The sequence below is a fragment of the Thamnophis elegans genome, chromosome 2 (assembly GCF_009769535.1).
Source record: "Thamnophis elegans isolate rThaEle1 chromosome 2, rThaEle1.pri, whole genome shotgun sequence".
In the NCBI taxonomy this organism is placed as follows: domain Eukaryota; kingdom Metazoa; phylum Chordata; class Lepidosauria; order Squamata; family Colubridae; genus Thamnophis; species Thamnophis elegans.
The window spans coordinates 79,448,037-79,461,198 of record NC_045542.1 but is presented as its reverse complement, the minus strand read 5'-3'; the positions used below and the strand labels follow the sequence as shown (position 1 = coordinate 79,461,198).

General features: G+C 37.9%; 1 long non-coding RNA gene across 2 annotated transcripts in view; it reads left to right on the top strand.

Moving 5' to 3' along the window:
• LOC116503659 overlaps nucleotides 1-13,162 on the top strand; it is a 27,829-nt gene extending 14,667 nt beyond the window's left edge. The window contains exons 3-5 of one of the 2 annotated variants that reach the window (XR_004254728.1): nucleotides 7,483-7,641; nucleotides 11,606-11,702; nucleotides 12,863-13,162. This is a non-coding gene — a long non-coding RNA (uncharacterized LOC116503659). Of the gene's footprint in view, nucleotides 1-7,482; nucleotides 7,642-11,605; nucleotides 12,223-12,862 lie in introns of those variants that run through there. The other variant, XR_004254727.1, reaches the window with a different exon arrangement.

The window sequence follows — 13,162 nt, the reverse complement described above, 5'->3', positions numbered from 1 at the left end:
CTTTGCAGCATCTCTGTGATCATGTGATCAAAATTCAGATGCTTGGCAACTGGTTCATACTTACGACCATTGTTGTGTTCCAGGGTCATGTGATCCCCTTTTTGCAACCTTCTGACAAGCAAACTCAATGAGGAAGTCAGAGCCACTTAACAACCAAGTTACTAATTTAACAACTGTAGAGCTTCACTTAAACTGTGACAAGAAAAATCATAAAATGGGGCAAACTCACTTAACAAATGTCTCACTTAACAGAAATTTTGGGCTCAGTTGTGGTTGTAAATCGAGTACCTGTTTTTTTTATATATATCTCCTTTGGTGCTAGATTTCTTTTTAAAGATAAATTATTCCATAAAATAATAGAATAATATTTAGGTACAGCAATTGTGTCACCATATTGTTATCACTGTTCCTCTGTAATTTGATTTGTAGCTGTTTGGGGTGTATGTGAAAAATCTGCTTGAATAAAATTATGTCAGACATTTCTGTATTAAGGAAAATGTATGAAAGCAAACTACAGGTAGTCCTCAACCTATGACCACAATTGAGCCCAAAATTTATGTTGTTAAGTAAGACATTTGTTAAGCGAGTTGGCTCCATTTTATGACTTTTCTTGCCACATTTGTTAAGTGAATTACTGCAGTTCTTAAATTGGTAACATGGTTGTTAATTGAATCTGGTTTCACCATTGATCTTGCTTGTCAAAAGGTTGCAAAAGGGGATCTCATGATTCTAGGACAATGCAACTGTCATAAATGTGAGTCAGTTGTCAAGCATCTGACGTGACCATGAGTATGCTGCAATGGTCATAAGTGTGAAAAATGGTCTTAAGTCACTCTTTCAGTGCTATTGTAACTTTGAACAGTCACTAAATGAACTGTTGTAAGTTAAGGATTACCTGTACATGAGATTTATTCAACCATAATTGTAGAAAGCTTCTGAAAAGTTTCAGTTGATGCAGAATGAAAATTTCTAAGAATATACAACAGGTTTTCTAAGAAGCTACAACAATAGGGATTTTTCAAAGAAAGGGATGGTTCCCAAGCAAACTTAACTGGAAAAGTATCCAAAAGCATGAAGACAGGACTAACTGAGCCTTGATGGTAGTTATAAAAGTGAATGAGAACCAGGGATGGGTTCCTGCTGGTTCTAACCTCTTCTTTAGAAGAGATTCCACAAATCTACAGTGCCATTAAGAACCGGTTCCAGCTCCCTCCCCCTGCTGTCCACACATCATTAAGATGAAGAGCAAGAGGAGAAATTCTGGGAGTTGAAGTCCATAAGTCTTAAAGCTGTCAAGTTTGAACATCCCTGGGGTTTTTTTTTCCTAAAGGGTTAGTGGTGCAAGGGTTTTGTAACTTGACAGCTTTAAGACTTGCGTGCTTCAAATGCCAGAGTTTCTGAGCCAACATTTTGGTTGTTCAGCGTTGTTAAGTGAGTTTCACCATATTTTATAAGTTGGCCACGCCCACCTAGTCACATGACTGGTAAGCCACTCCCACAAAGCAGGCCACACCTACAGAAGAGGTTCTAAAAAATTTTGAAACCCATCACTGATGAGAACTATAATATTTTGGAATTATCTCATAGATTGACATGCTATATACATGTTATATGCCTGCCTTGATCCCTTGAGAGTGGATATTGAAGCTGGCCTACCAGCCTTGAGTTAGGAAGGTATCCATGAGCATGTGAATGTGTGAAATCTGCTTTTTCCTGTATGTGTTGGACTCTGGATAAATAACAATAAGTAACACTTAATATAGGACTTATTTCCCAAATGATTCAGAGTATAGGCAAATTTCCTTTATACCTAATTTAATAGTTCAGCTGATGTTTATTTCCTAAAGATACTCAAATCGCATTTCTAATAATATGGTAACTTATGTTCTGGGTGAAGAATGGAGAAGAGGCCTGAGTGACTTCTAACAGCTCTTTATTCCATATTGCCTGTGAGGCAACTGTTTCTCCCTGGATGACAGAGCTCCTTTTATCAGTCCACAACCAATCAGGAGAGATTGTTTTCCTGCTCCAACAGAGAACCAGACTGAGAACTTCAACTGACAACTATATACAATACATAACAGTAACACTTTAGTTGGGCTCTGTATTCCTTAACAAGGAAATATCTATTTACAGTTGAAGCCAATACCTCATACACAAGCCAACATTTGTATAATCCATTAGACTGTATAGCAGACATCTTGAAAATTTCCTTGGAAAATTCATCTCCGAAGTCAGTTTTTATTCCACCTTATAGAGCAACTTGGTCTGCATTCCGAAGGTGATTTCAGTGCGGGGTTCAGTTGCTCACAACGTAATGACCATGATTCCAGATCACTAGGATGGAAACTAATCAAGGAGAAAAGCAACCTGGAATTAAGGAGAAACTTCCTAACAGTGAGGACAATTAACCAGTGGAACAGTTTGCATTCAGAACTTGTGGGTCCTCCATCATTGGAGGATTTTAAGAAGAGACTGGACAATCACTTGTCTGAAATGGTATAGAATCTCCTCCTTGAGCAGACGGCTGGACTAGGAGACCTCCAAGGTTCCTTCCAACTCTATTCAGATTCTGTTAAAAGGAAATCCCATTTACAAAGAACATAAATATTGTCTTACAGGGGATAGCAGTTCAGGAAGGCAACTATTTAGTAGATACAGTAGAGTCTTGGTGGGAAAACTCTTGTGATTGGAAAATAATTACAAGATACTTTACTCAGCTGCTATGATTTTAGTGTTTGCATTTGTGGTTGTAATTGTTCTTAATTTTAACATTTGCTACCCAAAATCACTAGTTGAGATGGGAAGCTGCTATATATAAAAATCATTAAATAAATAAAAGGTACTTGTTTTAGTACTTTTGACAAACAGAATCACACCACCAAAAATTTATTTTCCATCTAATTTAGGCATTGAAAAATGGGCAGGGCATACGAAACCTGCAGATCATGGTTTGCCCTTCCTGATCCATGTAACCATGCCAGCTTCTGTATACTTAAAAAAAAACATTTATATACTGCCACCTCTCTATTCAAAGCAATTCTGGGAAGCTTTCAAAAAATAAAATAATAAATATGAAAGCGTTAAAGTTAATAAGAATTAAATAAAACTAAGACTCAAGGGCACAAGAGGTTGCAAGATGGGGTCTCTATTACTCCATTCTACCTCCAGAGTAAAGTGCCCCCATTGGGGACCCAAGCTAACTGGCAAGTTTTAAGGCTTTTAGATCTCACATCTGGTGGCAGGATGTTCCAAAGTGCAGAATAAGAGAAGAAAAACCAACTTACTTACCAGAGTACAAACTACTGATCGATTGATCGATTGATTTAGAAACCACCCAATTCCTCAAAGACTCTGGGCCTCTTATAATATACACAAAGAAAGACTAAACTTTTTAAAAATGTGTGCCTGAAAGACTATAACAACCAAATATATCCCAAAGCTGGAAAAACAAATAAACATCCAGCAATCCGCCATAGCTGGATTGTAATGGGTAGAAACTAATCAAGAAACAATGGTGGAAACTAATCAAGGAGATCAACTTAGAACTAAGGGGAAATTTCCTGACAGTTAGAACAATTACTCAGTGGAAGGCTTGCCTGCAGAACTTGTAAGTGCTCTGACACTGGAAGTTTTAAAGAAGAGATTGGATAACCATTTGTCTGAAGCGGTGTAGGGTATTCTGCCTAAGCAGCGGGTTGGACTAGAAGACCTCCAAAGTCCCTTCCAACTCTGTTATTGTACTCTATTCTAAGCCCTAGGCTCATAATGGCAAACATATGGTATGTGACACAGGTGGAACGCAGAGCCCTCTCGACAAGCATGTAAGCTGTCACACCAGCTTAGCTCCACTGCGAATGTGCATGTGTCTCCTGCCAGCAAGTTGATTTTTGGGTCTCTGCTGCGCATCCTCAGGATGCATTTGGAAGATGCGTGTGCATGTGGGGAATGGGGGATCACATGCGTGAGGGCAGGGGGAGGTTGGGGGATGGTGCCCCCACATCCAGCCCATTTTTCCTCCCAGGAAGCTGCATGGGGTACAGGAGTATCACACGTGCATGCACAGGGGGCGGGGTGTGTCACACACGCATTGCATTATGGGTGCAGGCACACGACAAAAAGGTTAGCCATCACTGCTCAGGGCCTTTGAGCAAAGCCATGTTTTTAGTAATGTCTGGAAGAACACTTTGTATTGCACCCAGAAGCCAATTGGCAAGCAGTGTAACTCACAAACCAGGTTATGCATGGTATAATACTACTGTCCCTGCCACCACAAATTAAGCCAGCTGTAGCTTCCCAGTGATCTTCAAGAGCAACTTCATTTAGGGCCTATGGCAGTAATCTAGTCGAGAGATGACGTGAATGATCCACTAAAAAGAGTCCTGCCATAGGAAAGGGCACAACTGGCGAAGTTGTCAGCCCTTCAAAGCAAACCAATGGCATGTAGGTCAGTACTACTTTTATAAGCTTTAAAAAGCTATAATAACAGAATCTGGCAAGTCTGAATGTATCATCCCCCTTAACATTATGAATACTAGGAAGCAGTTTGCCTGAGATGTTTACTCACATTCTTGCTTAGACTCAAACCCGTTTTATGTGACTGTTGCCTTTGTAGTGGGTCTTCCTCCTGTCCCTCTTCCCACCAAATTCACAGATGAAACCTGCACAAAGGTCTTCCTGTGCACAATTCTCACCTCATCCTTGGGCCAAATTTGTGAGTCCATAAGGACTCCAGATTGCACATCAGTCTTGAAAATATGTCCCCCTCCATAACCAAAGATAAGAAATCCTCAAATTGAGGGGATCTTAATAAGCACAATCACACAGTATTGTCAGGATTTTACTATTTATTTATTTTAAACATTTGCATAGCTGCCTGTCTTTTAATCATCTCTGGGTGGCTTCCAATTATAGAGCGAAAGATTCAGACTGAGTTTGTTCCTCCTCATCCAGACCTGAGCAGTTTCCAATCCCTGTGTCAGGACTTCTCCAGCCTAAGTCCAGATATACAATTCAATATCAATCAGTGTTTAGATGATGCCAGAACCAAACCAATAGATGACCTCACTCTGCAGTTTGATGTAAATATTAAACAGAAGGGGCAAGACTATAGAGCCTTCAGGCATTTCAAATGAGGAGCTGGGAAAATTTTCTTCATTGTACTACTCTATTGTAAGTCAGTGTTTTTCCTCCTTGTTCTAAAGATACATAAATAAATTTCTATTAGAAATAATTTAGTTGCATATGAAATAATGAAAGGCATGAACTCTTATCTTTAGCAGATTAGATGATCTTGTTTTTAGGGAAGTTCACAGTCAAGTTCCTTACAATCCAGGATTTCTGCTCTTGGATGCTGGTGTTACTTTGCAAATCTCTTCTTTGCAAGTAAATGTTATTTTTAAACTCATGTTGTGAATATGCATAATATTAAATCCTGTGTGTGTGCATATGGTTGAGCGGAGGTCCTTGTGTGTGTGTGATCTGATAGCAATTTAAGAGTTTTTAAGGAGGGATATATGCAGGGGTGGGCTTCAAAAATTTCAGCAAGGGTTGCTGGGTGGGTGAGGCCATGTTACGTATGGACTAGTTAGCCTCCTACACCACATGGGGGGGGGGATCATTTTCACCTTCCCCAGGCTCTGGAGGCTTTCCTCAAGCCTCTGGGAGGGTGAAAACATCTTCCCCCGGGCTCTGGGGGCCCTCTGGAGGCCAGAAACAGGCCCTTTTCCAGCTTTCCAGAACGACTAGGAGGCCCTTTTTCCCCTCTTCCCGAGCCTTCACGCATCCCTGCATTTACTTGCATCCAAAATGGGTCGCATGGAGACTCTTGGAATGGGCAAGGTGAGGTGGGGTGGGAAGGGCCAGCCAGGGATGGGATTTGGAGATTGTCCAAACTGGCCATAACGTTAGCTATGAGTTCTCCTAAACCTGGGTGAACCCATAGTAGCCCACACCTAGATACATACATCTAATTTCTACCAAAGACATGAAGAGAAAAAAAGCTAATTCTTCTTTTGTTGTTTAATAGTTTGACTCATAAAAACTAAATTCAAAGTACAGTAGTGCCTGGAATGAAACAGAACTATTAAACACTTGGTTTTGGTTTTTTTTCTTTAATGCCAGCCATATGAAAGAAGAAATGTCCAAAGGAAAGCCTATAGAGACATACTTTTGGCCAAAAAATGAGGCTAGATATTGGCAGAAGTTTGTTTTGAGAAACAGTTGCTGCTGGACAAAGTAATAACAGATGAAAATCTGTTTTAGTCTTAGTGTTCTAAAATAGAACATGCTGTATATCTAGAAAAACAGATGCTCTAAATTTTGGCCAGTGAATTTCATTTAAAAAAAAAAAATTAAAAAAAAAACCTGTTGCTTTGTTATAGCTGTTGAAGATATTTATTGAGGCAATACTATAGCAATAGCAATAGCAGTTAGACTTATATATCACTTCATAGGGCTTTCAGCCCTCTCTAAGCGGTTTACAGAGTCAGCATATTGCCCCCACAGTCTGGGTCCTCATTTCACCCACCTTGGAAGGATGGAAGGCTGAGTCAACCTTGAGCCGGTGAGATTAGAACCGCTGAACTGCAGATAACAGTCAGCTGAAGTGGCCTGCAGTTACTGCACCCTAACCACTGCGCCACCTTGGCTCCTTTTTCTTGTTTTAAATGACTACTGATCCAAACTGACAATACTTCCACTATATATTCCAACTTTTCCATATGGGTAATCCAGATTGCAGATTACTATTTGTATGATACCGATATACTATGTTATCTACATTATTTGCTGGCAGAAATAATATGAAATAACAAGATTTCCGGGAATAGTACAGAGGTTATAATAAAACTCCATGTAAACTGAAGAAATATAGATTCTCATGTAATACTGTGCTCTTGATTTATTTTGTGTTAAAATTAAAAAATACTTTATTATGATATCATCTAGAAAAAGAAACAACAAATATTCAATAGAATAAAAAAAATGGATCCCTGCAAAAACTAACTGGTCTAATTCATTGATTTTGCGGAAAAGTAAGGTCATAACTCCAGTTCATGAATGAAAATACATCAAAATTAAAATTAGGGAGCATGAATCTTAACGGAGATGTTCACTTGTAGAGGATTCAATAGCATCTTATTATACTAGCCAGAGAAAGCTGTCCGCCTTCATCAATCAGGAAAGACAGTTAGGCTCCAGGATTTAGCAAGGGAAGCTGAAAGCATGAAATGAATGAGTTCAAAGCCTTTGAACATTTGAAGAAGCTGTTATGTGGTATTGTGCTGATATAAAGCACAAAAGCTTCCTAGCAGAATGGGAAAAAACAAGTAACTTGGCAAAAGCGAAAGAGCTCCCACAGATGCTCCATTCACAGCCAGCAATGACTTACTTAGAGTAATGCATACTTAAGTACTTGATATATTTAAGGTTATCATTCATGTCAGTCCTGCATTCATTTGAACTTGTCCTCTTCCTTTGTAGTGGCTGCCAAATAACATTATGGGAGAGAATGTAAAGAAAAATCTTGTCAGCAGAAACAACCACATCAGGAGGACAGTCAAAACTCCTTAAATTAACCAAAGCAGTGATAAACAGAGCACTATATTTAGCATCATTCTCAGATCCATACTACCTGGCACGGTAAGGTTTTACTTGCAAATTCAGGCTAATATTATGCACTTCAACATCAAAGATCTTAGAGAAGATTTCTGTGATTTTTAATATGATAAGTGATAGCACTCACTTAGAAAATACATCAAGATGAAACCTCAATAAAGATGAATTAGAATGGATTTGCCCATTTTCCCCTTGGGAAATTCATGACTGTCAAAACCAAGTGGGTGTATATTTGCACTTGGGAGGTGGTTCTTCATCTCTGCTTTCGCAGAAACAGTACTGGAGCTATAATAAGGATAAGATGCCATTCCATAACAAAGAAAATGTAAAGGACTTTGGGTCCTAACCAGAAATAGCTAAGGCTTCAAAAGGCGTGCCAATTTGTCAAACTCTCAAATTATAGGTTATGACCTTCATTTTTTTTTTAAATATCAGAGTTACCTTTTTTGCAATAATGGTTATTTCAACATAGTACATTAATGTTGGTTTATAAACATATAAAATGGTCATTTGGATTTTCCCTCCGCCTGTCATTAAAGGAGAAAGAACTGCATGCTCAATTTATCAGGACAAATTGAGAGTTTTGCAATAAAGGTATTAGAAGTGGCCATCCCCAAAGACATAAATAAATAATTTTGGATTATTTATTAATTAAATAATTCTTCATTAAATTCTTCTGTACATTAATTAGTGCAGGACAGTTATATTTCTATTTATTAATCAATCAGGCCACTGGGGATAGGAAGATCTGGTGTTTGTGTGTGTGTGTGTTTGTGTGTGTGTGTGAAAATAGGCAAAATATTCTTATCCGTTTTTACAAATGTATAATGTCAATACATGCCCAACAGAGGTGGGGCTTAAATCCCAATGCTGTGCCCATCATCTTGCCTGTTTTGACCAATCTTGCAAATGTCATTGATTGGATAAATGTATACATTCATTTTCCTTTCCATGTTCTCATCTATGTAACAAAAATAACTTGCTCCATTTAGCAAACCATTATAGACTATTGTTCACAGATTGTTCACATATTTTTTCTCAGCTTGCATCTAGCAATACAATTTTCAGTGGTGTAAGTTTCAATATTCAGTTTAAGCTAAATAGTGAACGTTGTTTGATTGAATTCAATTTTAAACAAAGAAAAATCAAGGAATAGCCAATAAAAGGTCTCTTTGTTGAATCAAATTAGGTTCATGACTAAACTTTCACATTTTCTACTAAAAGAACCCATTTGGACAACAAGAACAGGAATCCAGCTGAATTAGAATACCCATTTTGCTCATCATCCATTTTCCATGGAGGTCTGCTAAACAGGAAGTTGTCAAAAGGATATCAGAACAATTGTGCTTAAGGATGCTGGAAATTGTAGTTCAACATCCACTGGGATGTCAAAGCTTGTGTGTCCCAGGCCTGAGGGACAGAGTAGAATGCAATTTAAATAATTGTTTACATAGAATGGATTCATCTTTCTAGCCTGCAATTAGAGGTTAATAGCTTTCAATACTTTCAAAAATTTCTCAAAATGCCTGTCTTTTCGAGTTATTAAGGAAATATGAGAAATTAACTATAAGTGTTCAGACACTTAAAGCTTCTGCTGGAATATATCTCCAAAAAGAATGCCTGGATCCCAATGATGGGAGACAGGTTGTTTCTTCTAATGTTAAGAGTCCAGCATGCAATTAACTGGGAAGAATAAGATCTATTATTTAGCAAAAGAATGCATTATAGAAGCTGCCTCATTAGCCTCTTGCAACAGAGAAAACACTTTGAGATAGAGACTTCTTGCTAATTGTTCCCAGGCTGCATTGAAGATGTAAAGGCATAGTAGAAGAGTTAGGTCATCGCATTGTGATTTGAAGACCAGAAGAAACCTGAACTTAACAAGATGATGGTGGTGTGTATGTGTGTGTGTGAAAGAGAGAGTTTTGCATCTCCAAAAACAAGACAAAACTAAGATGTTGCCAACAAGGATTTCCTCCCAATCTTTAAAAGACTAAGATGATAAAAGATAGCTTGGCATAGTGATTAAAGGCACCAAGCTAGAAACCAGGCGTCCTTGAGTCCTAGTCCCATTTAGGAAGGAAGCCAGCTGGGCAGGGGTGGGTTCCTGCCAATTCTTCTTCTATAGAAGAGGTTCCATAAATCTATAGTGTCATTTAGAACCGGTTCCAGTTCCCTCCCACTGCCCGTCTGCACACCATCAAGATGAAGAGCGAGAGGAGGAATTCTGGGAGTTGAAGTCCACAAGTCTTAAAGCTGTCAAGTTTGAACACTCCTGGGTTTTTTTTCTAAAGGGTTAGGGGTGCAAGGGCCTTGTAACTTGACAGCTTTAAGACTTGCGTGCTTCAAATGCCAGAGTTTTTGAGCCAACATTTTGGTTGCTAAGCAAGAGCGTTGTTAAGTGAGTTTCACTACATTTTACAAGTTGGCCACGCCCACCCAGTCACATGGCTGGCAAGCCACTCCCATCCAGTCACATGGCTGGCAAGCCACTCTCACCCAGTCACATGGCTGGCAAGCCACTCACACCCAGTCACATGGCTGACAAGCCACTCCCACAAAGCAGGCCACACCTACAGAAGAGGTTCTAAAAAAATTTGAAACCCACCACTGTAGCTGGGTAACCTAAAGCTAGTCACACACACTCAACCCTAGGAAGCAAGTAAGGGCAAAACACTTTCAAAAAACCTTTTCAAGAAGACTGCAGATATTTGTCCAGGCAGTCATCAAAAGTCAACGCTCTTGAAAGTGTGTGTTTGTGTTGAAACTTTGGGCAAATCTGATTTTGGGAGTAAAGAGTATTCTTCCTATTTAATGTAACTGTCTGCAGGGGCACAAGGCTACTGAACACTTATCTGAAAATATATCAGTTCTTGTCACAAGAACCAGCTGCTTGAGTTGAAGGAACAGGAAAATGTTTTATTTCTATAAGTAGTCCTCAACTTTTGACCACTATTGGGATCAGAATTCTAGTCATAAATCATAGTGGTCATACATTGAGGCACCACATGAGCAGACCAAACTTTGACTATTTTTATGACAGTTGTTAAGTGAATCCTGAGATCATAAGTCTGATTCTACTCTCCTAAATGGACATTCTTTTGAGGCTGTCTTGGCAATGGTACTGTTAACTTTCCAAGTCAGGCTCCTAGAACAGAACTGCTAGCATCAACCAAGCAAAAATATAATTGAAAAAAAAAGGGAATTATAAGCTTATTAAATAAATTATAATTTTTAAAAAAATAAATTAAAATAAGAATACACAAATTAAATACATCCAAACCTATTGTATTTAGGTTAAACTTACTTTAATACCGTGATCAAAATGGTTAACAAACCAGAACTACCGTAGTTTACTTTTTAAATTTTATTCTCAGTCATTCTAATCCATCAGAAATTGATTTTTAGGGCTGGAAGAAAAGGAAGAAGTATTTATCATTTGGCCTTATATTGAAACAGCAGTTTTAGTGTGGGGAATGGGCCTTTCCACTTGAAGGATTCAGTTTTCATTGCAGGTTTTATAATTTTATCTGTATATTTCTCTCAGGATAACAACCTAGCCATTGATTGGAGCACAGGATTTCTAATAAGGAAAGGTTGTTCCAAACTGGACAGAAGGCCCTTTAGGTTAAAGGCCATCTGGTACTCCTTTAAAGTAGGTATGATAATGTCTGCTTGTTTCATCTCCCCCCACAATAAAGCTGTAATCAGCATGTAATTAGGGAATCCTTGATCCCACAGATTAGGAAGTCTTTTTTCTGAGGACTCCATCTGTTGTGGTGCAACTCATAAAAGAAGCTTTACATTCTCTGCACCTAACCTTGACTTGAGCTGGGATGCAGTTTTGGTGCAAAATGACTTATATTATGTAGTTTGCTATTGGAAATCTTCTAAAGCCTTTTATTATTTATTTGTTTATTACATCTTTATCCCCATTTTATTATTTTGCTTTTTAAAATAATAGGTTGTTTTTTTCCCAACTCTGTAGGAATTTTGAAGGTGTTGGAATAACAAGGTATAGAATTCTACTTAAGAAAAAAGAATGCATCTGTGTTTCTTCAGAGGGATGGCGTTTCTCTTTGCAGGTCAGATTGTCCCTTCAGCGTATTTGATTGCAACACACAGAACACTTTTAAGAATACAATCTTTAATTTCACTTCTTTTGAGGCCCTTTTATTCTACACAGTTTGCCATGCACAATGGAGGAAGCGAAGCTGAAGGAAAATACTTCCTCTTGGGCCATGCAAGATTCACCTTTGTGAATTTTATCCTGATATATTTTTTTTTAATATAAATGTATTTCAAATTTTACTGATTAAGCAGACTGTTTCACTTGGTAATGTTATATTCTACGTTGGTGTCTAGATCCTGTCAAAATTGCCTTTATTTACGAATATGTACCTTTTCTTGTTTCTATAAACATCTTTTCAGAGTTGACAATTTTTTTAAAAATGTGGTATGGAAGTCTTGAAAAACAGTGGTTCGAGTTGGTAATCTGAAAAACTCATATTATGTGTTTTATGTGTTCTCACTAATATCCAGTATTCAAGAATGTCTTATGAGGCCTTACATATTAGTTTAAGAATGTTTTACTGTAAAGGCCAACAGCACACTTCCAAACATTAAAGCTTAAATCAGTTCCAGATCCCGTGTTATGTATTTTATTGCCTTAGCAACATACACAGCAATATGTTCTTGTTCTAACTCTTAATAAAGTCAGAATATTTGCCTCCATTTAATTGTTTTAAGTGCTCATGAGTTCCTTCTGATTTACACTGGAGCAAACCTTTGGAGTGGACTTGTTCAGTGAGTCATAGAGAATAATATTACACATACAAAAACCATTTAAAGATACAGTTCTTTAAAATTAAAAAAAAGTTTTAACAAGATTGTAACAAGAAAATATTTATATTACTTATGAACTGAGCTTGAACTATGAGAAAGCAAAGCTATGGGTTAAAGCTTTTAATTACCCAAATCTTTGTAGTTATAAAATGTATATTCATTCTCTGCTGAGTTTTTCTGCCTTTTTTCTTTTTCTTTTTTACAAACTGCCTCTTCAAGAGGCCTCTATTGTGGAATAGCCTGTCTGTAGCCTTGTATCATACTCTTCTACCTACGAGCTTACATACTTAGCCAAAAAAGACACAATATTTTGTCTCTTTGACAACAGATGCAATAAAAGCAAAACTCAGCTGCCATCTCAGGAAGAAATATGAAAAGGACCTTTTTGTTTTCTCAGCAGGGTTGAAAATTTCAGCAAAAACAGCATGATATTTAACTCTTCATTAGAAGAAGATGAAGTTTTCATCATCCATTTTTCTTCAATGAGCATTTATCTTAGTTGACAGTTTCCATCCAAGCAGGAATCAAGAGAACTCTATCAACCAGAGAAGGCAAGGGGCAAGACTAGAATTCGCACCTACGCTCTTGTACCAGGTAACTATAGTCTGGAATTCTGTGGCATTACAGAATAACAGAGTTGTAAAGGAAGTCTTCCAGTGCAACAACCAGCTGAGTCAGGAAGCCCTATACCCTTTCAGAA